A 27,714-nucleotide genomic window follows, 5' to 3' on the forward strand; every position below is an offset into this window, starting at 1 on the left:
TGCTGTCTCCAAGAGACACATCTCAGCTACAAGGACAAGCATAGACTCAAAGTGAAAGGGTGGAAATTGACACTCCAAGCAAATGGTACCCAGAGAAAATCAGGTGTAGCCATAATGATATCAGATGAAACAGACTTCAAGGTGAAAAAGATAACAAGAGACAAAGATGGACATTTCATAATGGTGAACGGGACTGTACAACAAGAAGACATAACAGTCATCAATATTTATGCCCCCAATCAGGGAGCACCGAAATACACCAAGCAACTACTAACAGAACTAAAGGGAGAAATTGACCAAAACACAATTATACTAGGGGACTTAAATACATCATTGACGGCTATGGATAGATCATCCAAACAGAAAATAAATAACGAAATAGTAGCCCTAAATGACACATTAGATGAAATGGACATAATTGACATTTATAGAGCACTTCATCCTAAAACATCAGACTATACATTCTTTTCTAGTGTACATGGAACATTCTCAAGGATAGACCATATATTGGGACATAAAATCAGTCTCAACAAATTTAAGAAGATTGAAATCATACCATGCATATTGTCTGATCACAAGGCTTTGAAATTGGATATCAACTGTAAAAAGAAAGCGGAAAAAACACAAATACATGGAGATTAAACAACATACTTTTAAAGAAGGACTGGGTCAAAGAAGAAATTAGAGGAGAGATCAAAAGATACATAGAAACAAATGACAATGAAAATACATCCTACCAAAATTTTTGGGATGCAGCGAAAGCAGTTTTAAGAGGAAATTTATCTCATTACAGGCCTATCTCAAGAAACAAGAAAACTCCCAAATAAATAACCTCATGTTACACCTTAAAGAACTAGAAAAAGAAGAACAAGTAAAACCCAAGGTCAGCAGAAGAAAGGAAATAACAAAAATTAGAGCAGAACTAAATGAAATAGAGAACAAAAGACAATAGAAAAAATTAATATGACAAAGAGCTGGTTCTTTGAAAAGATTAACAAAATTGACAAACCCTTGGCTAGACTTACTAAGATAAAAAGAGAAGACACTGATTAACAAAATCAGAAACGTAAAAGGGAAGTTATCACGGACACCACAGAAATACAAAGGATCATCCAAGAATACTATGAAGGACTATATGCCACCAAATTCAACAACCTAGAAGAAATGGACAAGTTCTTAGAAACATATAGCCTTCAAGGCTGAACCATGAAGAACTGGAAAATCTAAACAGACCGATCACCAGTAACGAAATTGAATCAGTCATCCAAAACCTTCCCAAAAGCAAAAGTCCGGGACCAGATGGCTTCACTAGTGAATTCTACCAAACCTTCAAAGAGGATCTAATACCAATTCTGCACAAACTCTTCCAAAAATTGAAGAAGAGACAGTACTCCCTAACTCATTTTATGAGGCCAACATTACCCTGATACCAAAACCTGGTAAGGACAGCACAAAAAAGAAAACTACAGACCAATATCTCTAATGAATACCGATGCAAAAATCCTAAATAAAATTCTAGCAAATCGAATACAACAATGCATTAAAAAGATTATTCATCACGACCAAGTGGGGTTCATCCCGGGGCACAAGGATGGTTCAACATCCAAATCCATCAATGTGATACATCACATAAACAAAATAAAGGACAAAAATCATATGATTATATCAATTGATGCAGAAAAAGCATTTGACAAGATACAACATCCATTTATGATTAAAACACTTAATAAAATGGGTATAGAAGGAAAATACCTTAACATAATAAAGGCCATATATGACAAGCCCTCTGCTAATCTCATAATTAATGGAGAAAAACTGAAGCCCTTTGCTCTACGTTCAGGAACACGACAGGGATGTCCCCTATCACCTCTGCTTTTCAACATAGTGTTGGAAGTCCTTGCCAGAGCAATCAGGCAAGAGAAAGAAATAAAAGGCATCCAAATGGGAATGAAGAAGTTAAATTATCACTCTTTGCAGATGACATGATGCTATATATAGAAAACCCTAAAGACTCCACCAAAAAGCTATTAGAAACAATCAACGAATACAGTAAAGTTGCCGGCTACAAAATCAACGCACAAAAGTCCATTGCCTTCCTATATACTAACAATGAAATCTCAGAAAAAGAAATACAAAAAACAATTCCTTTTGCAATTGCAGCAAAAGAATAAAATACCTAGGAATAAACTTAACCAAGGATGTGAAAGACCTATATGCTGAAAACTATAAGACATTTTTGAAAGAAATTGAAGAAGACACAAAGAAATGGAAAGACATTCCGTGCTCATGGATTGGAAGAATCAACATAGTTAAAATGGCCATATTACCCAAAGCAATATACAGATTCAATGCAATCCCCATCAAAATCCCAATGGCATATTTTAAAGAAATAGAACAAAAATCATCAGATTTGTTTGGAACCACAAAAGACCCCGAATAGCCAAAGCAATCTTAAGAAAAAGAACAATAATGGAGGTATCACACTTCCTGACTTTGGCTTGTACTACAGGGCTACAATAATCAAAACAGCATGGTATTGGCAGAAAAACAGACACATAGACCAATGGAATAGAATTGAGAACCCAGAAATAAAACCACATAAATATGGACAGATAATTTTTGACAAAGAAGCTAAAAACATACAATGGAGCAAAGACAGCCTCTTCAATAAATGGTGCTGGGAGAATTGGATAGCCACGTGCAAAAGAATGAAACTGGACTGCTATTTGTCACCATGTACCAAAGTTAATTCAAAATGGATCAAAGACTTAAGCATAAGACCTGACACAATAAACTGCATAGAAGAAAACATAGGTACTAAACTTATGGACCTTGGGTTCAAAGAGCATTTTATGAACTTGACTCCAAAGGCAATGGAAGTAAAAGCTAAAATAAACGAATGGGACTATATGAAACTTAAAAGCTTCTGCACAGCAAAAGAAACCATTGACAAAATAAAGAGGCCACCAACTGAATGGGAGAAGATTTTTGCAAACAGTGCCTCCGATAAGGGGCTAGTATCCAGAATATACAAGGAACTCATGCAACTCAACAACAAAAAAACAAACAACCCAATTGAAAAATGGGCAGAGGACTTGAAGAGACATTTCTCCAAAGAGGACATACAAATGGCAAATAGACATATGAAAAAATGCTCAACATCACTAATCATCAGAGAAATGCAAATCAAAACCACAATGAGATATCACCTCACCCCAGTCAGAATGGCTATCATCAACAAGACAAATAATAACAAATGTTGGAGAGGCTGTGGAGAAAAAGGAACCCTCATACACTGTTGGTGGGAATGCAGACTGGTGCAGCCGTTATGGAAGGCAGTGTGGAGGTTCCTCAAAAATTACGAATAGAATTGCCATATGACCCAGCAATCCCTCTCCTGGGTATCTACCCAAAAATCTGAAAACATTTAGAGATAAAGACACGTGTGCTCCAATGTTCATTGCAGCTTTGTTTACGGTGGCCAAGACATGGAAACAACCAAAATGTCCTTCGATAGATGAATGGATAAAGAAGTTGTGGTATATATACACAATGGAATACTATTCGCAGTAAGAAAAGATGATATAGGAACATTTGTGACAACATGGATGGATCTTGAGAGAGTAATGCTGAGCGAAACAAGTCAGACAGAAAAAGCAGAGAACCATGTGATTTCACTGATATGTGGTATATAAACCAAAAACAACAAAAGAACAAGACAAACAAATGAGAAACAGAAACTCATAGACACAGACAATAGTTTAGTGGTTGCCAGAGGGTAAGGGGGGTGAGGGGTGGGGGTGGGAGATGAGGGTAAGGGGGATCGAATATATGGTGATGGAAGGAGAACTGACTCTGGGTGATGAACACACAATGGGATTTATAGATGATGTAATACAGAATTGTACACCTGAAATCTATGTAATTTTACTAACAATTGTCACCCCAATAAATTTAATTAAAAAAAATAAAAATAAAAAAAATAAAATAAAATTTGCTTGGAAGTCCAATACATGAAATAAATAAAACTGTAGTAGTTCTGGTTGAACCAGACATGGGGGAGGCAGAATCTCACCCATCTCCAAGTGAAGCAATTTGAAAAACCACTGTTTTCATTCATGTTATCAGCAAGATTCTAAAGGGAACTAGAAAACTTAAGATTAATTCTGTGGATATTTAAGAGATCTACTTTGGTAAAATGGAAACAGAGAACTTCAGTAGAGAACTGTCTAAGAAAATTAGAGAATACAGCTTTTCCCTGATGTAGAGGAAAAAGTAAAGATTAGCAATAGGAACAAGAATGGGGAAGAGAGGGATTTATTCATCTAACATTGAGAATGCTTTTTGCTTGGAAGGAGTGACAGGAGAATTTTTAGGCAGCTTAGAATGGAAAGAGGAGTAAAGTATATTCAGAAACATGAGGTTTTAATTCTGGTTAATTAGTACTGTGACATTAGCAAGTCTTTTGAGTCTTGGTTTCTTTCTTTAATTAAAATTTATTCGGGTGACAATGGGTAGTAAAATTATATATGTTTCAAGTGTACAATTCTGTAATATATCATCTATATCTCACATTGTGTGTTCACCACAAAGAGTCTTGGTTTCTTCGTCAAGAAAACGCAGATATTGGAATGGATAATCTGTAAGGTCTCTTCTAGCACAGAGACTATTATTTGGAACTCTTAAGAGAATATTAAGTCCTTAACAAAAAACAACAACAAAGGCAACTACAGTGTATAGACTCACTTCTCACCACCCTTTCACTGTAAATCAGGGGTTGGCAAAGTTCTTCTGTAAAGGGCTAGATAGTAAATATTTTAGACTCTCTTTGCTGGTCATATATGGTCGCTGACACACAGTCTTGTTTGAGATTTGTTTCCTTTATAACCCTTTAAAGATATAAGAAACATTTTTATTTTGTTTTGTTTTACGTCTGGGGTTAATCCAAAAACAACCAGGCCATAGGCAGCATTTGGCAGCCTTGTTTTCTTTTAATCTACCAAGTACGATTCCTTAAAAAACTGATAAACAGGTAAGAAGTAAAAGTCTGAGGAAATAATAAGAGTGCAATATATGATATATAGATGATGTATTACAGAATTGTACACTTGAAACCTATGTAACTTTACTAACAATTTTCACCCCAATAAACTTTAATTTTTTAAAAAAAGAGTGCAATAAAAACTTGTCAAATGGAATTGAAGCAAAGTGGCATAAAATGGAGTTGCATCTCTGAAAGGATTTAGTTCTTCAGTACTTGAGTAAAGTGAAAATTGATCATAGTAAAAAAATATCTTTGAGCGCTATACTTCCATAATGGTGGAGAAAAACTCTCTGAAAATCTAATTTCACATAAATGCAGTAACACTGGAAAAATTGTCAAAATCAACACTTTCAGAATTTTGGAAATTAACTAAAGGCTTGTAAAAATCCAAAAAGTGCTTATTCAAGAAAAATGAGAATACCAAGATTTGTGGTGTTTTCAAAGCTACCCTCTCCCCAGCTCCAGATAGCTTTGAAAACTAACAGCCTCAGCAGTGCAATCTCGAAAAACAGCACTGTAGGAGACATGGGAGGATGCAGAACAGGTTTGGAACTCCTCAAAATGCCCCATTCCCAGAGAATTGTCACTTTTTGACCTGTCTGGTAGCTCCCTGGAAACTCCCACTTGTAGGGCTCTTCTTTGTTTGACCTAAGTCAGAGTACACTCATTGCACACAGCTTTTTACTGGAGTATTAATCAGTTGCAATTGTTTAAAACCGCAGGCGGCCTGAGGTGGGGGAATTATTTGGGGCAAATGAAGCTGCTCAAAACCTTAAAAGGAAAAGCTGGTAAATGAATGTCCTTAGGGGACTTTGAAAAGCTCCAATATATTCCCAGTAACCTCTAAGGCCAGGCATGTGTACATAACTGTGAGTATTCTCAGAAAAGACCTGAAAATCCCTAATCTTTTACCTCTGGTTGGTTTTGGGGCCCTGTGCAAGCAGCAATTGAATACTAAGACAAAGTTGTAAACTGCGTGACAGCATTGAAATCATATCCCAAGACACAGAGAGAGCCCTCAGCAAAGGCTGGGAGACTTATTGGATCAAAGCATTGAAGTTAATCTAGCAAAATTATCTTTCAAGGATGAAGGATAAATCAAGATGATTCCCAGATAAACAAAAACAGATTTTTCATTGCTTGCAAACATGTCCACAAGAAATAGTAAAGAGAATCCTTCAGGGAGAAACAAAAGGACAACAGACAATAATTCATATCCACATTAGAAATAAAGAACATTCATAAACGTAAGTACATTGGTAAATACAAAAGATGGTACAAATTTACTTTTGTAACTCTTCTATTATCCAATGCAAAAGACAACTGCATGAAATAGTAATCATAAAAATGTGTTGATGGACTTATTTTGTATAAAGGTGTAATTTGTTTGTCAAGAGCACAAAGGGAGGTGGAAAAGACTAGTGATATACTATAGCAAAATTTTTATATACAATTAAAATTAAGGTTATATTAATTCAAAAAAGATTGTATTAAGGTGTTGATTGTAAATAGTCATGGGCATACATAGTATAGCATAGGGAATATAGTTAATAATATTCTAAAAACTATGTACAGTGTGAGATGGGTAACAGACTTATTGGGGTTATTACTTTGTGAGGTATATAAATGTCTAATCACTATGGTGTTTTGTACATCTGAAACTAATTTTTTTAAAAGATGTTGATTGTAATTCCCACAGCAATCACTAAGAAAACTCAAAATATAATTAGTAAAAATACAAAAAGTGAATAAAAATGGTACGCTAGAAATATATCTCCTTAAGACCAAAAGGGCAGGCATTGAGGGATAAAAGAACACACAAGCTATAAAACAAATGGAAAATAGGAAAATGGGGTATGTATTTCCCACTTTACTAGTAATTGCATTAAATATAAGTAGATTAAACACCCAAATGAAAGGCAGAGATTAGCAGAATGTATTAAAGGAAAAAAACATTATCCAGCTCTATGCTGTTTGAAAGAGACACAATTCAGATTCAAAGACGCAAACAGATTGAAAGAAAAGATATGGAAAAAGATTTAACATGCAGTTAGTAACCAAAAGGGAGCTGGTGTGGCTATACTAATATCAGAAAAAGTAGACTTTGAGAAAAAAATTTTTACTAGAGACAAAGAAGGAATTTTATAACGATACAAAGAAGCAATACATCCCAAAAAATAATTATAAATGTATGCGCACCTTAACAACCCACATATATAAAGCAAAAAATGACTGAATTGGAAGAAAGAATAAAGAATTCAACTATAATAGTTGAAGACTTCAATACCCTGAACCTTCAGTAATGCATAGAATAAGTAGACAGAAGACCATGAAGGAAAGAGAAGACTTGAACAACACTAGAAACAATTACACATTTCTAGAATACTCCATCCAACAACAGCAGAATACAAATTCTTCTGAAGTGCCCATGGAACATTCTGTAGGATAGATCATGTTATGTCATAAAACAAGTCTTAATAAATCTAAAAGAATTGAAATCATACAAAAATATATTCTTTGACTACAGTGGAACTAAATTAGAAAGCAGCGACAAAGATAGTTTGAAAATTCACAAATATGTGAAAATTAAACAACACACTGCTAAAGAGTCAATGGGTCACAGGAGAAATTATAAGGGAAACTAGAAAATATTTTTGAGATAAAGAAAAACAAAATAATAATATACTGGGGTTGCCAAAAATGTATACAAGTGGACACTTTGGTCAATGTTACTCAAGCAATAGTTCACCGTAATCAGAAGTGTCTGGACACTGATGGCAACCACTTTGAACACCTCTTGTAATTGCAGAAGTCAAGCTGACTTGTATTCATATTTTGTCATTAGTATACATTGAGTATTACAATTTTAATAGGTTTGTTTTCCTTTCTTGAAATGTGTATACATTTTTTTGGCACCTTCTGTAGAAAAAGTTATGGGATGCAGCTAAAGCAGTGCTCAGAGGGAAATTTATAGGAGATGTTCAGAATATACTAACTCATGGAAAGAAAGAGTAGTAAATTAGTGGTTGTCAGAGCATGTGTGGAAGGGGACGGTGCTGTGACCACTAAAGTACATAGAGTTTCTTTTGAGGGTGATAAATATATTCTTGCACAACTGTGTGACTATATGAAAACCCACTACGTTTTATGCTTTAAAACGATGTAATTTATAACATATGAATTACTTCTCAATAAGCTCAATAAGTTATTAAAAATAGCACTTTGAGTGAATGTATGATATATTTTAGAAATGTACACTTGAAACCTCTGTAGTTTTACTAATGTCACCCCAATGAATTTAATAAAGATAAAAAATACCTTTGAAAATCCCTTACATTGATAATTAGATGCTATTTAAGTGATTCCTGAGCATGTAACCTTATACAAAAATATGCATGTAGAAATATATAATGCATATTGTAATATTCAGGATGTAATTATGTGTACAAATATAAGAGTAGTAGTAGTTTTTTTCTATGACTATATTGTGACTATTGATGAATTCCACAAGTTAAACTTACACATAATGCCAAGTCCACTATAGAAGAAAAAGCGCATTATTAAGAGTCAGGAGATCTAACTTGTAGGCCTAACTTTCTCATTTAACTTTCCCCTTTCAGGACCATTGCTTCTTTGTCTGAAAACCAAGGAATACGTGGACTACAAAATCTTTAAGGTTCCTCTTAGTTCTAAAATACTATAAAATATAAGTTGGATTATTGCCTTTTGTTTTTCTTTAGTTATACAAAAGCAAGAGAAATGTGATATACACTGCCAAGTTATGGAACTCCTTGGAAAGAGTTCAGGAAGTACAAAACAGACTTTTCATTATGGAGGCCACTTTGAGTCCACCACTCTCAACCACTGATTTTCAGCATTCACCCCTGCTCTTTACAAAACAAATTTTTTATAGACGTCATCAAAATGGTGGCGTGAGGTGATCCTCTGTGAATCTCCCCTGAATTTACAACTAATCAACAGGCAAGACGAAGAGGTCCACTACTGAATTCACCTAAAGGTGGGTGTATCATGGCAGTGGGGAAGGAGGGAAGGGAAAAGTGTGGAGACGGAGGAGCAGCGGGTGCAGGAAGCAGACCAGGTTCAGTGCTCCGAGCTCGCTTCATCCCGGAACACCTGCCCGGCGCCAGAAGCAGAACAGTAGCCATGTCAGATCAAAAGAATACCATATTTGCTGTTCTGAGAACTGTGGACTGCAGACACAGATTCACAGCCCAACTAGTTCTGGCAAAGGGGAGGGAGCTGTGGAAGCAGGACTTGCTGTGGTGGTGGTCCCTGCCATTGTTCAGGGCCACTTAACATAACTCACCACAACCCTGGCCACACCTATCTGGTCACATCACTGCAGGAGTAAAAAGAACTGCTGAAACATACGGGCTCTGAATCTGGTGCAGTAACAGCTTTGGAACTTCAAAAGCTCTCCGCATACCCACCGGCACTCTACACCCTGTGACCCAGGCGAACTATTAACAGAGGAGAAGCCCGTCTCCCAGGGAATCCCCCCATTGTGAGAGAAGCTGGAATAGTGCAGAGAAAACGTAGCACTACCGTGTGAGAGAGAAAAAATGGCTGCAGTCGGAGAGAAAATAAAACTTCTACCAACAAGTACTGGAAAACAAAAGAAAGACCACTTCCTATCAATCAGTTGCAGAAGCTACTACTGTAGATGTCTAGGAAGAGAAATAATAAATCAATAATTGCCATGAATAACCAAGGCAACAAGACAGCTCAGAAAGAAAGTGAAAAGTCTCCAGAAAATGAGCTTAAAGATATGGAAATATGTGACTTAAATGACAGAGAATTCAAGATTGCAGTTCTGAAAAAACTCAACGAGATGCAAGAAAATACAGAAAGGCAGTTAATGAACTCAGAAACACAATCAAAGAACAACATGAGCATTTTACGAAAGAGATTGAAATTTTTAAAAAGAACCAAATAGAATTTCTGGAGATTAAGAACTCAATAGAAGAAATTAAGAATGAAATAGCCAGCTTACGTAGTAGAGTTGACCAGATGGAGGAAAGAATCAGTGACATCGAAGATAGAAAACTGGAAATGACACAGATGGAAGAAGGAAGAGACTTGAGACTTAAAAGAAATGAAAGAACTCTACAAGAACTTTCTGACTCCATCAGAAAGAACAATATAAGAATAATGGACATACCAGAAGGAGAAGAAAGAGAGAAGGGACCAGAGAATGTATTCAAACAAATTGTCGATGAGACTTCACAAACTTGTGGACAGAACTGGATCCTCGAATCCAAGAAGCAAACAGAACACCTAATTACCTCAATCCCAACAGGCCTTCTCCAAGGCACATTGTATTGAAGCTGTCTAAAATCAATGACGAAGAAAGAATCCTCAAGGCAGCCAGGGAAAAGAAGATGGTAACCTACAAAGGAAAGCCCATTAGATTATCATCAGATTTTTCAGCAGACACTGAATAAGCCAGGAGGGAGTGGAACCAAATATTCAAACTATTGAAAGAGAGAAATTATGAGCCAAGAATAATATATCCAGCAAAGATATCCTTTAGATATGAAGGAGGAATAAAGACCTTTCCAGACATACAGAAGCTGAGGGAAGTTTCTAATACACGACCTGCACTACAAGAAATACTAAAGGAGGCTATTCGACCACCATCAACAGGGACAATTTGTGGCAACCAAAACATAAAAAGGGGGGAGAGTAAAGGCCTGAACGGAATATGGGAATGGAGAAAGTAAGCGTGCTGAAGAAGATGGAATACTCTAAATATCAAACTTTCTTTTACATAAACTTAAGGGTAACCACTCAAAAAAAAACCCAGAACTGAAATATATACTGTAATAAAAAAGAAACAGAGGGAAACATCATAGAATACCACTACATAGAAATAATAGACAACAACAAAAAGGCAAAGAAACAATGGAGACACAGCCTTACCAGAAAACTAAAGATAGAATGACAGGAAATCCTCACATATCAATAATCACCCTAAATGTAAATGGACTGAACTCACCAATAAAAAGGCACAGAGTAGCAGATTGGATCAAAAAACTAAACCCAACCATATGCTGTCTCCAAGAGACACATCTCAGCTACAAGGACAAGCATAGACTCAAAGTGAAAGGGTGGAAATTGACACTCCAAGCAAATGGTACCCAGAGAAAATCAGGTGTAGCCATAATGATATCAAATGAAACAGACTTCAGGGTGAAAAAGATAACAAGAGACAAAGATGGACATTTCATAATGGTAAAGAGGACTATACAACAAGAAACCTAACAGTCATCAATATGTATGCCCCCAATCAGGGAGCACCGAAATATACCAAGCAACTTCTAACAGAACTAAAGGAGAAATTGACCAAAACACAATCATACTAGGGGACTTAAATACATCATTGACAGCTATGGATAGATCATCCAAACAGAAAATAAATCAAGAAATAGCAGCCCTAAATGACACATTAAATGAAATGGACATAATTGACATTTATAGAGCACTTCATCCTAAAACATCAGACTATACATTCTTTTCTAGTATACATGGGACATTCTCAATGATAGACCATATATTGGGACATAAAATCAGCGTCAGCAAATTTAAGAAGATTGAAATCATACCAAGCATATTCTCTGATCACAAGGCTTTGAAATTGGATATCAACTGCAAAAAAAACTACAGGAAAAACACAAATACATGGAGATTAAACAACATACTTTTAAAGAACGACTGGGTCAAAGAAGAAATTAGAGGAGAGATCAAAAGATACATAGAAACAAATGACAATGAAAATACATCCTACCAAAATTTTTGGGATGCAGCGAAAGCAGTTTTAAGAGGAAATTTATATCATTACAGGCCTATCTCAAGAAACAAGAAAATCCCAAATAAATAACCTCATGTTACACCTTAAAGAACTAGAAAAGAAGAACAAATGAAACCCAAGGTCAGCAGAAGAAAGGAAATAACAAAAATCAGAGCAGAACTAAATGAAATAGAGAACAAAGAGACAATAGAATTAATGTGACAAAGAGCGGGTCTTCGAAGAGAGTAACAAAAGTGACAAACCCTTGGCTAGACTCACTAAGATAAAAAGAGATGACACTAATTAACAAAATCAGATACGAAAAGGGGAAGTTATCACGGACACCACAGAAATACAAAGGATCATCCAAGAATACTATGAAGGACTATATGCCACCAAATTCAATAACCTAGAAGAAATGGACAAGTTCTTAGAAACGTATAGCCTTCCAAGGCTGAACCATGAAGAACTGGAAAATCTAAACAGACCGATCACAGGTAATGAAATTGAATCAGTCATCAAAACCTTCCCAAAAGCAAAAGTCCGGGACCAGATGGCTTCACTAGTGAATTCTACCAAACCTTCAAAGAGGATGTAATACCAATCCTGCTCAAACTCTTCCAAAACATTGGAGAAGAGACAGTACTCCCTAACTCATTTTATGAGGCCAACATTACCCTGATACCAAAACCTGGCAAGGACAACACAAAAAAGAAAACTACAGACCAACATCTCTGATGAATACAGATGCAAAAATCCTAAACAAAATTCTAGCAAATCGAATACAACAATGCATTAAAAAGATTATTCATCACGACCAAGTGGGGTTCATCCCCGGGGCACAAGGATGGTTCAACATCTGCAAATCCATCAATGTGATACATCACATAAACAAAATAAAGGACAAAAATCATATGATTATATCAATTGATGCAGAAAAAGCATTTGACAAGATACAACATCCATTTATGATTAAAACACTTAATAAAATAGGTATAGAAGGAAAATACCTTAACATAATAAAGGCCATATATGACAAACCCTCAGCTAATCTCATAATTAATGGTGAAAAACTGAAGCCCTTTGCTCTACGTTCAGGAACATGACAGGGCTGTCACCTATCACCTCTGCTTTTCAACACAGTTTTGGAAGTCCTTGCGAAAGCTATCACGCAAGAGAAAGGAATAAAAGGCATCAAATTGGGAATGAAGAAGATAAATATCACACTTTCCAGATGACATGATGGTATATACAGAAAAGCCTAGAGACTACACGAAAAAGCTATTAGAAACAATCAACGAATACAGTAAAGTTGCTGGCTACAAAATCAACATACAAATGTCCATTGCATTCCTATATACTAACAATTAAATCTCAGAAAAAGAAATACACACACACACACAAAAAAAAGTTCCATTTGCAACTGCACCAAAAATAATAAAATACCTAGGAATAAACTTAACCAAGGATGTGAAGGACCTATATGCTGAAAACTATAAGACATTTTTGAAAGAAATTGAAGAAGACACAAAGAAATGGAAAGACATTCTGTGCTCATGGATTGGAAGAATCAACATAGTTAAAAAGGCCATATTACCCAAAGCCATATACAGATTTAATGCAATCCCCATCAAAATCCCAATGGCATTTTTAAAGAAATAGAACAAAAATCATCAGATTTGTTTGGAACCACAAAAGACCCTGAATAGCCAAAGCAATCTTAAGAAAAAAGAACAATACTGGAGGTATCACACTTCCTGACTTTAGCTTGTACTACAGGGCTACAATAATCAAAACAGCATGGTATTGGCAGAAAAACAGATACATAGACCAATTGAATAGAATTGAGAACCCAGAAATAAAACCACATAAATATGGACAGATGATTTTTGACAAAGAAGCTAAAAACATACAATGGAGGAAAGACAGCCTCTTCAATAAATTGTGCTGGGAGAATTGGATAGCCACGTGCAAAAGAATGAAACTGGACTGCTATTTGTCACCATGTACCAAAATTAATTCAAAATGGATAAAAGACTTAAGCATAAGCCCTGACACAAAAAACTGCATAGAAGAAAACATAGGTACTAAACTTATGGACCTTGGATTCAAAGAGCATTTATGAATTTGACTCCAAAGGCAATGGAAGTAAAAGCTAAACTAAATGAATGGGACTATATGAAACTTAAAAGCTTCAGCACGGCAAAAGAAACCATAGACAAAATAAAGAGGCCGCCAGCTGAATGGGAGAAGATTTTTGCAAACAGTGCCTCCAATAAGGGGCTAATATCCAAAATGTACAAGGAACTCATGCAACTCAACAACAGAAAAACAAACAACCCAATTGAAAAATGAGCAGAGGACCTGAAGAGACATTTCTCCAAAGAGGACATACAAATGGCAAATAGACATATGAAAAAATGCTCAGCATCACTAATCATCAGAGAAATGCAAATAAAACCACAATGAGATATCACCTCACCCCAGTCAGAATGGCTATCATCAAGACAAATAATAACAAGTGTTGGAGAGGCTGTGGAGAAAAAGGAACCCTCATACATTGTTGGTGGGAATGCAGACTGGTGCGGCCGTTATGGAAGGCATTGTGGAGGTTCCTCAAAAAATTAGGAATAGAATTGCCATATGACCCAGCAATCCCTCTCCTGGGTATCTACCAAAAACATCTGAAAGCATTTATACATAAAGACACGTGTAATCCAATGTTCATTGCAGCTTTGTTTACAGTGCCAAGACATGGAAACAACCAAAATGTCCTTCGATAAGTGAATGGATAAAGAAGTTGTTGTATATATACACAATGGAATACTATTCGGTGGTTTGAAAAGATGAAATAGGACCATTTGTGACAACATGGATGGATCTTGAGAGTATGATGCTAAGTGAAGTAAGTCAGACAGAAAAAGCAGAGAACCATGTGATTTCACTGATATGTGGTATATAAACCAAAAACAACAAAAGAACAAGACAAACAAATGAAGAAACAAAAACTTATAGACACAGACAATAGTTTAGTGGTTACCAGAGTGTAAGGGTGGTGGGGGTGGGAGACGGGGGTGGGGGGGATCGGGTGTATGGTGATGGAGGGGGGGCTGGCTGTGGGTGGTGGACACACAATGGGATTTGTAGATGGTGTGTTGCGGAGTTATGCACCTGAAATCTATGTAGTTTTGCTAACAGTTATCACCCCAAGAAAGAAGAAAAAAAAAGAAAGAAAATTAAATTATTAGTTTCAGGTACACAAAACAACATAGTAACTAGACGCTTATGTTTGTTGCCAAGTGGTAACCCCAGTAAGTCTATTATTCATCTGGCACTGTACGTAGTTATTACAATATCATTTGCTATATTCCTTATGCTGTACTTTATATCCTGTGACTATTTTTTTAATTATAGTTGAATTCAATATTAATTTATTAATATATTAGTTTCAGGTATATAGTGTAGCAGTTAGACATTTATATATTTTTTGATGCAATCCCCTCAATAATCTTAGTACCCACCTGACACTACACATAGATTTTACAATATTACTGACTATATTTTTCATACTGCATTTTACATCCCTGTGAATATTTTGTAACTACCAACTTGTACTTCTTAATCCCTTCAACTTTTTCACCAAGCCTCCAAACTCCCCTCCCATCTAGTAACCATCAGATTGTTTTCTGTATCTATTAGTCTGTTTCCATTTTGTTTGTTCATTTATTTTATTCTTTAGACTGCACTTGTAAATGAGATCATAGACTATTTCACTCTTTTTCTGTTTTATTTCACTTAGAGTAATACCTTCAAAATCCTCTAGGTCCATCCATGTTGTTGCAAATGATAAGATTTCATTCCTTTTTATTGCAGAGTAATAGTACATTGTATAAATATACCACAATTTCTTTATCTTTATTAATGATCATTTCAATTGTTTCCATATTTTGGCTACTCTGAATGGCACTGCAGTAAACATAGGGGTGCATATATCTTTTCGAATTAGTGTTTTGGATTTCTTTGGATAAATACCAGGAGTGGGATTACTGGGTCATAACATAGTTTCATTTTTAATTTTTTCAGGAACCGCCATACTGTTTTCCACAGTGGCTGCACCAATTTGCAATCCCACCAACAATGCATGAGGGTTCCCTTTTTTCCACATCTTTGCCAAGACTTCTTATTTGTTGCTTTATTGATGATGGCCAATCTGACAGGTGTAAGGTGATAATTCATTGTGTTTTTTTATTTGCATTTCTCTGAAGATTAGTGATATTGAGCATCGTTTCATATGTCTATTGTTGATCTGTATTTCCTGTTTGGAGAAATCGTTATTCAATTCCTCTGCCCATTGTTTAATTGGATTGTTTGGTTTTTTGGTGTTGAACTGTATGAATTTTTTTTCATAAATTTTGAATATTGACCCCTTAGATATATCATTGGCAAATATCTTCTCTCATTCAGTAGGATAACTTTTCATTTTGTTGATGGTTTCCTTTGCTGTGAAAAACTTTTAGTTGGATGTAGTCCCATTTGTTTGTTTTGTTTCCCTTGCCCAAGCTGATAGATCAGTAAAAATATTACTAAGGGTAATGTCTGAGAATTACTGCCTATGTTCACTTCTAGGAGTTTCATGGTTTTGGGTCTTATGTTCATGTCTTTTGTCCATTTTGAGTTTATTACTATATATGGAGTAAGCCATATATAATATATAAGCCATATATAAGCAGGTGGCTCAGTTTCATTTTTTGCATGTATCTCTCCAGTTTCCCCAGCACCATTTATTGAATAGATTGTCTTAACTTGTTGAAGTTACATTCTTGCTCCCTTTGTCATAGATTAAATGACAATACAAGCATGGATTTATTTCTGGGCTCCCTATTCTCTTCCATTGATCTATGTGTCTGTTTTTATAGCAATGCCATGCTATTTTTATTACTGTGGCCTTGTAGTAAAGTTTGATCTCAGGTAGGGTGATACTTCCAGCTTTGTTGCTGTTTCTCAGGGTTGCCGTGACTATCCGAGCTCTTCTATGGTTTCAGGTAAATTTTAGAATTATTTGTTTCAGTTCTGTGGAAAATGCCATTGGTATTTTGATAGGGTTTGCACTGAATCTATATATTGCTTTGGGTAGTATGGACATTTTAACTATATTAATTCTTTCTATCCATGAACATGGCATGTGTTTTCACATATTAGTATCATCTTCAGTTTCTCTCTTCAATGTCTTACAATTTTCTGATTACAGGTCTTTTGCTCCCTTGGTTAAATTTGTTGCTAGGTATTTTATTATTTTTTTGATTCAATTGTAAATGGGATTTTTTTCTTGATTTTCTTTTCTTATAGTTTGTTATTGGTGTATAAATATGCAACCAATTTCTGAATATTAATTTTGTATCCTGCTACTTTACTGAATTCATTTATCAGTTCTAATAGTCTTTTTGTGTGGAATCTTCAGGGTTCTCTATATATAGTATCATGCCATGTGCAAGTTATGACAGTTTTACTCCTTCCTTTCCAATTTGGATGCTTTTTGTTTCTTTTTCTTGTCTGATTGTTGTGGCTAGGATTTCCAGTACTATATTGAATAAAAGTTGTGAAAGTGGTTATCCTTGTGTTGTTCCTGGTCTTAAGGAGAATGGTTTTAGCTTTTTCCCATTGAGTATGATGTTAGATGAGAGTTTGTCATATATGGCCTTTATTATGTTGACATATGTTCCCTCTATTCCCACTTTGCTGAGAGTTTTTATCATAAATGGGTGCTGGATGTTGTAAAACACTTTTTATGCATCTATTGATATGATCATATGATTTTTATTTTTTATTTTGTTTATTTGTTGTATCATGTTAAATGATTCGTGGATATTGAACTAACCAGAAATAAATCACACTTGATTGTGGTGTATAATCTTTTTAATGTATTGTTGATTCTGTTTGCTAATATTGTCTTAAGGATTTTTACATCTATGTTCATCAGGGATTTTGGCCTATAGTTTTCTTTTTTTGTAATATGTTTGTCTGTTTTGGAGTCAAAGTAATGGTGGCCTTGTAGAATGAGCTTGGGAGCCTTCCTTCCTGTTGGATTTTTTGGAATAGTTTGAGAATAGGTGTTAATTCTTCTTTGAAAGTTTAGTGAAATTCACCTGTAGAGACATTTGGTACAGGACTTTTGTTAGGCCAGAGCTTGTTGATTACTGATTCAATTTCATTAGTAGTATTCAGTTGTTTCAGATTTTTTGTTTCTTCTTGATTCAGCCTTGGAAGTTTGTAGGCAGCTAGGAATTTATCCATTTCTCCCAGATTGTGCAATTTGCTGGTGCATAGTTACTTATAGTATTTTCTTAATTTTTTGTGTGTGTTTCTGTGGTTTCTGTTGTTAATTCTTCTCATTCATTTCTGATTTTATTAATTTGAATCCTCTCTTTTTTTGTGTGATGAGTCTGGTCAGAGGCTTAGTAATTTTGTTTGTCTTTTCAAAGAACCAGCTCTTGGATTCATTGATCTTTTGCTTTTTTTTTTTTTTTTTTGCTGGTTTGTTTGTTTGTTGCCTCTATGTTGTTTAATTCCTCTCAGATCTTTATTTCCTTCCTTGTACTCATTTTGGGCTTTGTTTGCTGTTCTTTTTCTAGTTACTTTGAGTATAAAGTTAGACTGTTTATTTGAGATTTTTCTTGTTTCTTGAGGTAGGCCTGCATTGCTATTACTTTCACTCTTAGGATTGCTTTCGCTGTGTCCCATAGATTTTTGGGTCATTATGTTTTCATTTTTGTTTGCCTCAAAGTATCTTTTGATATCTTCCTTGATTTCATTTTTAACCCGTTCATTATTTAGTAACAAGTTATTTAGCATCCACGTGTTTGCAGTTTTTCAGTGTTTTTCTTGTCATTGATTTCTAGTTTCATACCACTGTGGTCAGAGAAGACACTTGATATGATTTCAATCTTCTTAAATTTATTAAGACTTGTTTTGTGGCTTAACCTGTGGTCTACCTTGGAAAATGTTCTATGTGCATTTGAAAAAAAAAATGCATATTCTGCTGCCTAGGGAGAAATGTATTAAAAATATAAATTAAATCTATATGAGCTAGTATTTCCTAGTTGATTTTCTGTCTGGAAGTTCTGTCCATTGGTGTCAGTTGAGTGTTCAAGTCCCCTACTATGATTGTGTTATTGTCAATCTCTGCCTTTATGTTGGGCAATATTTGTTTTTCATATTCAGGTGCTCCTATGTTTGGTGCATAAATGTTTACTAGGGTTGTGTCCTTTTGTGGACTTACCCTTTATTATTATGTAATGTTTTCTTTGTCTCTTATTATAGTTTTTAACTTTAAAGTCTATTTTATCCGATATACATATTGATACCCCAGCTTTTTTCTCATTTCGATTTGTGTGAAATATGTTTTTCTATCCCTTTATTTTCAGTCGATTTGTGTCTTTTGATCTGAGGTGTGTCTCTCATAGACAGCATGTGCATGGGTCTTGTTTTCTTATCCAATCAGCTACCCTATATCTTTTGATTGGAGCATTTAATCCATTTGCATTTAAAGTAATTATTGATATGTACATAGTTATTGTCATTTTATTATTCATATTTTTATCTTCTTTTGTTTGTTTGTTTACTCCCTTCTTCTTCTTAAAGTAGTCCTTTTAACATTTCTTGTAATACTGGCTTGGTAGTAATTAATCCCTTTAGCTTTTTTTAGTCTGTAAGCTCTTTATCTCTTCTTCAATTTTAAATGATAGCCTCACTGGGTAGACTAGTTTTCACTGTAGGCCCTTGTTTTTCATCACTTTGAGTATTTCATGCCACTCACTTCTGGCCTGCAAAGTTTCTGTTAAGAGTCAAACAGACAGTCTATGGAAGCTTCTTTGTAAGTAACTAGTTGTCTTTCACTTGCTGCTTTTAGGATTCTCTCTTTGTCTTTAACATTTGCAATTTTAATTATAATGTGTCTTATTGTAGGCCTGTTTAGGTTCATCTTGTTTGGGACTCTCTGTACTTCCTGGCCTTGTATGTGTATTTCCTTTGTCAGGTTTGGGAAATTTTCTGTCATTATTTCTTTTCTTTTTTTATTTTTTATTTTATTAAATTTATTGGGGTGACGATTGTTCGTAAAATTACATAGATTTCAGGTGTACAATTCTGTATTACATCATCTATAAATCCCATTGTGTTACCCAAAAAATCTGAAAACATTTAGAGATAAAGACACGTGTGCCCCAATGTTCATTGCAGCTTTGTTTACGGTGGCCAAGACATGGAAGCAACCAAAATGTCCTTCGATAGATGAATGGATAAAGAAGTGTGGTATATATACACAATGGAATTCTGTCATTATTTCTTCAAGTCAGTTCTCGATCCCTTGCTCCCTCTGTTGTCCTTCTGGTACTCCTATTATGCAAATGCTGTTATGCTTGATGTTATCCAAAGGTCCCTTAAACTATCTTTATTTTTTTAAGATTATTTTTCCTTTTTGTTTTTCCAGTTGGGTGTTTTCTGCTACGTTGTCTTTTAAATCACTGATTTAATCATCTGCTTCATGTAATCTTCTGTCAATTACTTCTAGTGTATTTGTCATTTCAGTTATTGTGTTATTTATTTCTGGTGATTCTTTTTTATGGTTTCTATGTCCTTTATGCTTAATATCTCTCTGTTGAAGTTCTCAGTAACTTCCATAAACATTCTTATAACCATATTTTAAACTCTGTCTCTAGTAATTAGTGCCTCCATTTCATTTGTTTCTTTTTCTGGAGTTGTTTCCTGTTCTTTTATTTGGAATATATTTCTTTATTGCCTAATTCTGGCTCCCTCTCTGTGTTTGCATCTATGTATTAGGTAGATCTCCCACGAGGTCTGATGATGTTGGTAAGCTTTTTTGATATCAGAGGAATTATTCATTATGAATTTGTACCAACTGGACAAACAATTAACCAAGTTTACTGTTTGGAAGTGCTGAAAAGGCTACTTGAAAAAGTACATAACCTGAACTTTTTGCCAACAATTCATGGCTCTTGCATCATGACAATGCACCAGCTCACATGACACTGAAAGGAGGTTTTAGCCAGTAAACAAATAACTGTATTGGAACACCCTCCCTACTCACCTGATCTGGCCCTAAATGACTTCTTTCTTTACCCGAAGATAAAGGAAATATTGAAAGGAAAACATTTTGATGATATTTAGGATTTAAAGGGTACTATGATAACAGCTGTGATGGCCATTCCAGAAAAAGGGTTCCAAAATTGCTTTGAAGGGCAGACTAGGTGCTGGCATCAGTGCATAGCTTCCCAAGGGGAGTACTTTGTAGGTGACCATAGTGATATTCAGCAATGAGGTATGTAGCACCTTTTCAAAGATGAGTTCAGGAATTTAATTGTCAGACTTCATATATCTCTGTCTTTGCCATGTGGCCTCATGTAGTAGGTGTCTGGCGTGATCCAGTGGTGCAATCTCACTGATCACATGTACATGTGTTCCAAGAGTATCCCTTGTGTGTGTTGTGTGTATTCTCCTGTTGTATTTGAGCCTTGATTACTTTTGGTGTGTCAGTGAGTGGGATTGACTCTCAGGCTGACTGGCTGTGAGGACTGGCTATGCCCTTAGTTTTTGAGCTGCTGTGTAGGGCCTGACCTCTCAGAAAGGGATTTGCCCCAGTGGGCTCTTGTGCCTGTTGAGACCACCCTTTGGGTGTGCCACTTGTCGGGCTAATTGGGTATTACTCTGCTGTGGTCTGATGCTGGCCTCTGAGTGTGTTGTTTCTGGTGTCTTCTGGGAGGTGTTCCCATGCACACCAATTTGAGCCTTGCCTGTGACTAGCCCAGGGCGACATGGTAGGAGCAACAAACCTATATGTAGTTTGTTGCTGCATGCCCTGAACCTGGAGGCATGTGTCAGTATCCTAGCTATGAACCACAGCTGGCTGCCACCAGTATCAGGCCTGAGCCAACTTACCAAAAGGCCCAGGTCCTCTATGTCTGTTGCTACCTGCTGGCTGCCCATAAGGCCCAGCTGCTGAAAGAGCCTCCTTAGGTTTACAGGCTATGCTGGTTGACCTGGTGTTGAGAGTGTCTCCAGTGATGCAGCACTAGCTGGGTGGGGCAGGGTCCCAGGGAGTCTCAGGGCGGGGGTGGTGATTTTTACAAAGTTAATGCAGATTCAGTTCTGGTGCCAGTCTCAGGCCTGTGATCACTTCACAAAATGCTCTGATAACACTGCAGTCAGGCACCGCTGCCTAGAGCCTGCATATCTCCAAGAGCTGCCCAAGAGAGGCTGTAATGCAAGCTGTGGCTGACTGGCCCCCACTGAAAGTTTTCCAGACCACCATGGAACTTATGCTGTTGTAAAAGTCTCTGCAGCTTGTGGGAGCAGGGCTGGTGCCCAGGAGCCAAGAGAGTCCCCAGTGATGCAACACTACCTAGGTGGGGTAGGGCCTCAGGGAGTCATGGGTTGTGGGGTTAATGGTTTTTACAAACTTAATGCAGCTTCAGTTCTTGCAGCAGTGCTGAGCCTGTGACCATTCAGCAAAATGCTCTGAGGACCCTGCGGCAAGCCACCACTCACCTCGGGACTGCAGATCCCCGAGAGCTGCCCAAGAGAGACTGGAGCACCAGCTGTGGTTTACTGCCAACCACTGAAAGTTCCCCAGGCTGTTGTGGGCCATCTGCTGCTGTAAAAGTCTTCCGCAGCTTGTGGAGTGGGGCTGGCTGCCCAGAAGAAGAGAATGCCCCTGACAATACAGCACTAGGTGGGAGGGGCAGGGACCCAGGGTGTCACACATGCACAGATTTTACCAGACCAATGCATTTTCAGATTTGGCCCTTTGGGGAGGGTTCAACACAGGAAAGATGGCACCCTCCTGCAGGCTATTCATGAGGCAGGCTCCATACAGGGACAATGATGGCTGTCCCTCCATCCCTTGCCCAAAAGCCACAAAACTCTATCTTTCCCGTATGTCTGTGGCAACTCTCAAGTTGCTGTCCTCCACTGGAGCCCAGGTGAGTGTTTGCAAGTGAGTAAATCTGTGGGGGCCCTTTAAGATGATGCCTTGTTTTCTTTGAGGTTGATGCAAAAGTAATTAGGTTTGAAAGGTTAAAAATAATTGCAAAAACTGCAATTACTTTTGCATCAACCTAATAGTTGTCTTCCATCTCACCAAGAATGATGGACAGAGTCCTCACTAATTTTCACTGCCAGATATTGAGGGGACTCCTCAATATGGTACAAGACCCCTGTGCTGGGGAGCCCCATGTGGGGCTGTGACATCTGCCTCTTCAGGGCAGACCTCCATCACTGAGGTGACCCTCCCAGTGCTCAACAACTAACTGTGGGTTTTGGGTTAGCCCTTTTTACATCTCTGCCCCTCCTACCAGTCTCCATGTGGCCTCTTCAGCATATCCATAGTTATAGGGGTTCTGTTCAGGTACTTTTCAGATGATTCTTGAGGTTGTTTGTTCTATAGTTTAGCTGTAATTTAAATGTAATACTGGGAGGCAGCAAGCATAGGGTTTACCTATTCTGCCATCTGGACCTTTATCCATTCACCCCTGCTCTTAATTGTTCATGTAACAGACACTTCAGTGTAGTTGGTTTATTGGTGGAAATAATTATCTGAGAAAATTGTTCCAGAGTCTTCTCTCAGAGGACAGGGGGATAGCCCTTGGGGTAGAACTGTGAGGAAACTTCACTCTCAGTTGCTATGACTTGGAATGTGTAGGGTGAGATGCAGGCTATGAAGATAATCCACAGGACTAGGCCTAAGTATGAACATTTGTATTTCTGTCCTCCATCATTTATTTACTATTCAAAAGATACTTCCTTGTATGCATAGAAAAATGTTCAGGAAAAAGTATTATCTCAACATTCTGGTTTTTTTAATTGATATGTAGAAATACAGAAGCACACATATTGCTTAAAAATGCAAATAATTTGCACCTGAAATTCATTTGCTTAGTCCCGGGGATCACTGCAGAACAAAGTGTAACAAATACAGCTGTGCTGGCAATACTCTTGTGTTAAAGGAAATAAAAACTTGGTCTCTGGTGCAAGGAGTTTATAATTCCAAAGGGAATCAGAGAGGAGGAGTTTTAAGAAACATGGTTTCTAATTTGGGTTTGCTGTTTCCCAAATGTGTCCTGCACATTTCTGATGGCATGGCTTTGGTTTTGTTGATTTTTCTTAAAAGCTGAAGTGCCCAGTTCTCTTCACCAGCCATCAAAAATCCTATCCAGGCTTCAAGGCCCCACCTAAATGTCACCTAGTCTGTAAAGTTTTCCTCATCTCCCACCCTCCTTTGTGCTCCTGCAGTCCTTTGTTCACTCTTGATTACACTACCAAAATCCACTTAGAGTGGTGTCTGTGACTTAAAGGTCAGGACCCTGCTTTATTCACCCAACTATCTCTCCAAGCACTTACAAGATGACAAAAAAGGAAAAAAAAGTCTGGGAACACAGAGGAAAAAAATATGCATATATATTTAAATAATCTTAGTTATATTTTCAAATAATATGTCAAATATATTTTCCTCCAATCTCCAGGCAACTTAGCAAGCAAAACGCCTCCAAATTTAAAGCCATGAGTGCAATCACTAATCTGGAAAATATATATAAATAAATGAAAAATTTTCCCTATGTTTCTAAGTTTTTTGAACATATTTAATATGTTGAATCCAAATTGTTTAATCATACTTGGGCTGCCTTTAACCTCAGCACCTCCTTTTTCTCATCTGTAAAATGGAAATGCTACCCACCCTACCTCTTTCACAGGATTATCACAATGACAAATGAGAAAAAGGGCTATGCAAAAGGATAAAGCTGTATAGAAATGCAAAACGTTGTTCTCATTAACTATATAAGGATTTATTTTGTGTCCATATTGTAGTACTTGAGTATGTGGACTTTGGCTAACCCCATTGCAGCTGCACTAACGAAGATTCTCCATGAGCTGCTTAACAGGGGACGCCAAGAGGCTGATTACAGCTCAGGGCCCTGCCACAGCCATCAAAAGTTACCAAAGGGATGCTGGGACTTCAAGTTTGTTTCCAATTGCGCAGGAGGAAAGTCATGGCCTTAGCCACCTGTTTCCTGTCTCCATAATGACTCACAGCTTTCAGGTCCATTTGGATGGACTTTCAGATGAGATTTGCTTAGGCCTACTGCCAAGTATCTTGATGGTACTAAGGCTCAGGTAGCTGTATGAGAGGAGGAGCAAGAAGCTGATACCTGAGCCCCAGGGGGACTAAGCCAAGGTTACAAGACATTTTTTAGCTTATTCACAAAAACCAGTTCATCCTCCTTTTGTGGTATAAGCATGAGGCTGTTGCTTCCTGATAGGATGTACCAAAAAAGGCACAACACCACTTCTATGGCACTTCTGCCCCAAAGGCATAATCTGAATTTAACCACAAGGAAACATTAGATGAACCTAAATAAATGAAAAAACATCCCACCAAATAACTGGCTTGTTCTCTCCCTTTCTACAATATACTGTCCCAAAAGATAAGAAAAAGGCTCAAAAACTTTACTAGCTTAAAGAAGACTAAACATGATGACTGTAGGCAATGTGTCATCCTAGATTGGATCCTGGACCAGAAAAAGAATGTTATTGGGGCAATTAATAAAATTTTAATATGGACTGTAGAGTACATAATAGTATTATGGCAGTGCAAATTTCCTGATTTTGATCATTGTTCTACAGTTATGAAATAATATGTCCTTATTCTTAGGAAATGCATACTGAAGTACTTAAATGCAAAAGGACGTGATGTCTGCAAATGTCTGTAACTTAATCTCAAATGGTTAAAACAATAGTAAAGTGTGTGTGTGTGTGTGTGTGTGTGGAGAGAGAGAGAGAAAGAGAGACAGACAGAGAGAGAGAGAGAGAGAGAGAGAGACAGAGAGAGAGAGAGAGAGAGAGAACACACCAAAAAAAGTAAATGGGGCCAAAATATAAACACCTGATTATTCTGTGTAAAGAGTATACAGAAGTTCTTTATTATTCTTGAAACTCTTCTGTAAATTTGAAATGATATCAAAGTAAAAAGTTCAAAAATTAGTAAGAATTATACCAAAGTATAATTTTAATAGTTTTTTCCTAGAAAATTATATAATTCATCACTTAATATTTGCTTAACTGTCCTAAAAGAGTAATTTTAAAAATAGAATGACACTGACAATGCCACAGTTAAGAAAATAGTGAAGCTCTGACAATGCTGCTACCTATAACTTGTTCTAGTTCTTCAGTGGTCAAATTAGATTCTAGAATTGACTCAAATAAATAAATTAAACAAACAAACAAACAAACAAAAACCCTACAAATCCGACCAGGAGAAATGGTTTAACTCTACCTGCACTCAGCTCAATGGCCTTGTAGGTCATAGGTTTTCAACCTAAATGAACTAAACATGTCAACTGAAAAGCTGCATGACTCAAGTGTGCAGACCAAATAAATGCCCATGCTTCTCCTGGCTATTTGGGGAAGACACTCATGGAAGGTGCTGGAATAGGTCACACTTCCTAGAAGGAAAGCAAGGGCAGAAATACATAGGGCAAAGATAAAGTAAGAAGCAATGTAGCATACGAGGTTCTGTGGGGAGAGCAGAACCACAGAAGTAGGCTATTCCTCATGTTGAAATGTCCACATTTAAAAGCTTTGCTGCTCAGAAGAATAACTGCAAGCTGACTGCAAAAGCAATTTTCATCCTTCTCACAATATCTGGGTACTTTTGGCTATAGCGACAGCTCAGCAGGTCCTCTTTCAGGGTAACCAAATAGCTCATCAGGACAATTAAAAGGTTCTGGCCAAGGTCAATACCAGAAGTTAAAGAGGTCACTAAAGGAAGGGAATAGATATTAAGAGTGGTAAAGCGGTAACGGTCAGATTAACCAGGATATTAAAATCCTGATGTAAAGAAAAGGAAATAAAAATGGACGTCAGACAGCGGTATGCTCTTAAATCTTTAACAACTGAATGTATGTGGGGGAAAAAAACCTTCATTTTTAGTATTTGCTGATTTCCATGGTGTAAATATTTCCACCACTGCTGTGTTCTAGTTATCAACACAATGTCACTAAACACAGAGTTGGGAAATTATATACAATCAGCTCTCATGACCTAGTGTGAACTGGCTCCAGTGTACTTCCAGCAGTAACCTGGGTACCAAACCTCTGTCTGCTACTAGCTAGCTATGTTACCCTACTAAGTAATTTAAACTTTCTGGGTTGTAATTTCTTCATTTGTAAAATATCAACCTCATAAGATCATTGAGAGAATAAAATGAAATTAATTCATCTCCATCTAAGATCTCTTCCAGCTCTGACCATGGTTCTGTGATGGAGTTGGTCACATTGGTGGCTTTTTGCCTTTTCACATTTCACACCATGTCTTCTGAGTAGGCAGAAGGCAAGAGTCCTAGAGGAAGATGCTCTAGAGTTTGGTAATCAGAGCAGAAACTACATTCATATCACTTCAGAGATGAGGTCCAAGGCAGAGACCACTCCAGATTTTCTATACAAGAGACACTTTTGAGTGGGAATCTTGGAAATGGGGCTAGAAATATATAAATATATTAATATATTATATAATTTTAATGGTATACAGAGGTTGCCAGAAAAATGCATACACATTTTAATTAAGGGGAAAAAAACTATTAAATTTGTAATACGATGAATGATAGTATTCATTTGATCAATGCCATCTTTTGAGCAAACATTATACTACACATTGCTACCGTAATTCAATTCAACTTTGAAAAGCAATACATAGATAACATCTCTTAAAATGTGTATATTTTGGCACCCCTGATATTTATTTGGAATGACTTAGAGGTGAGGTGTAAATGGTGCCCAGGGCCAATGCAATGCAT

General features: G+C 36.7%; 1 protein-coding gene across 4 annotated transcripts in view; it reads right to left on the minus strand.

The window, feature by feature from the left end:
* The window catches only part of DCX (doublecortin), a 196,273-nt gene that overhangs the window by 13,359 nt on the left and 155,200 nt on the right, over positions 1 to 27,714 (minus strand). The window lies entirely within an intron of this gene.

Source organism: Rhinolophus sinicus, chromosome X, assembly GCF_036562045.2.
Source record: "Rhinolophus sinicus isolate RSC01 chromosome X, ASM3656204v1, whole genome shotgun sequence".
NCBI lineage: Eukaryota > Metazoa > Chordata > Mammalia > Chiroptera > Rhinolophidae > Rhinolophus > Rhinolophus sinicus.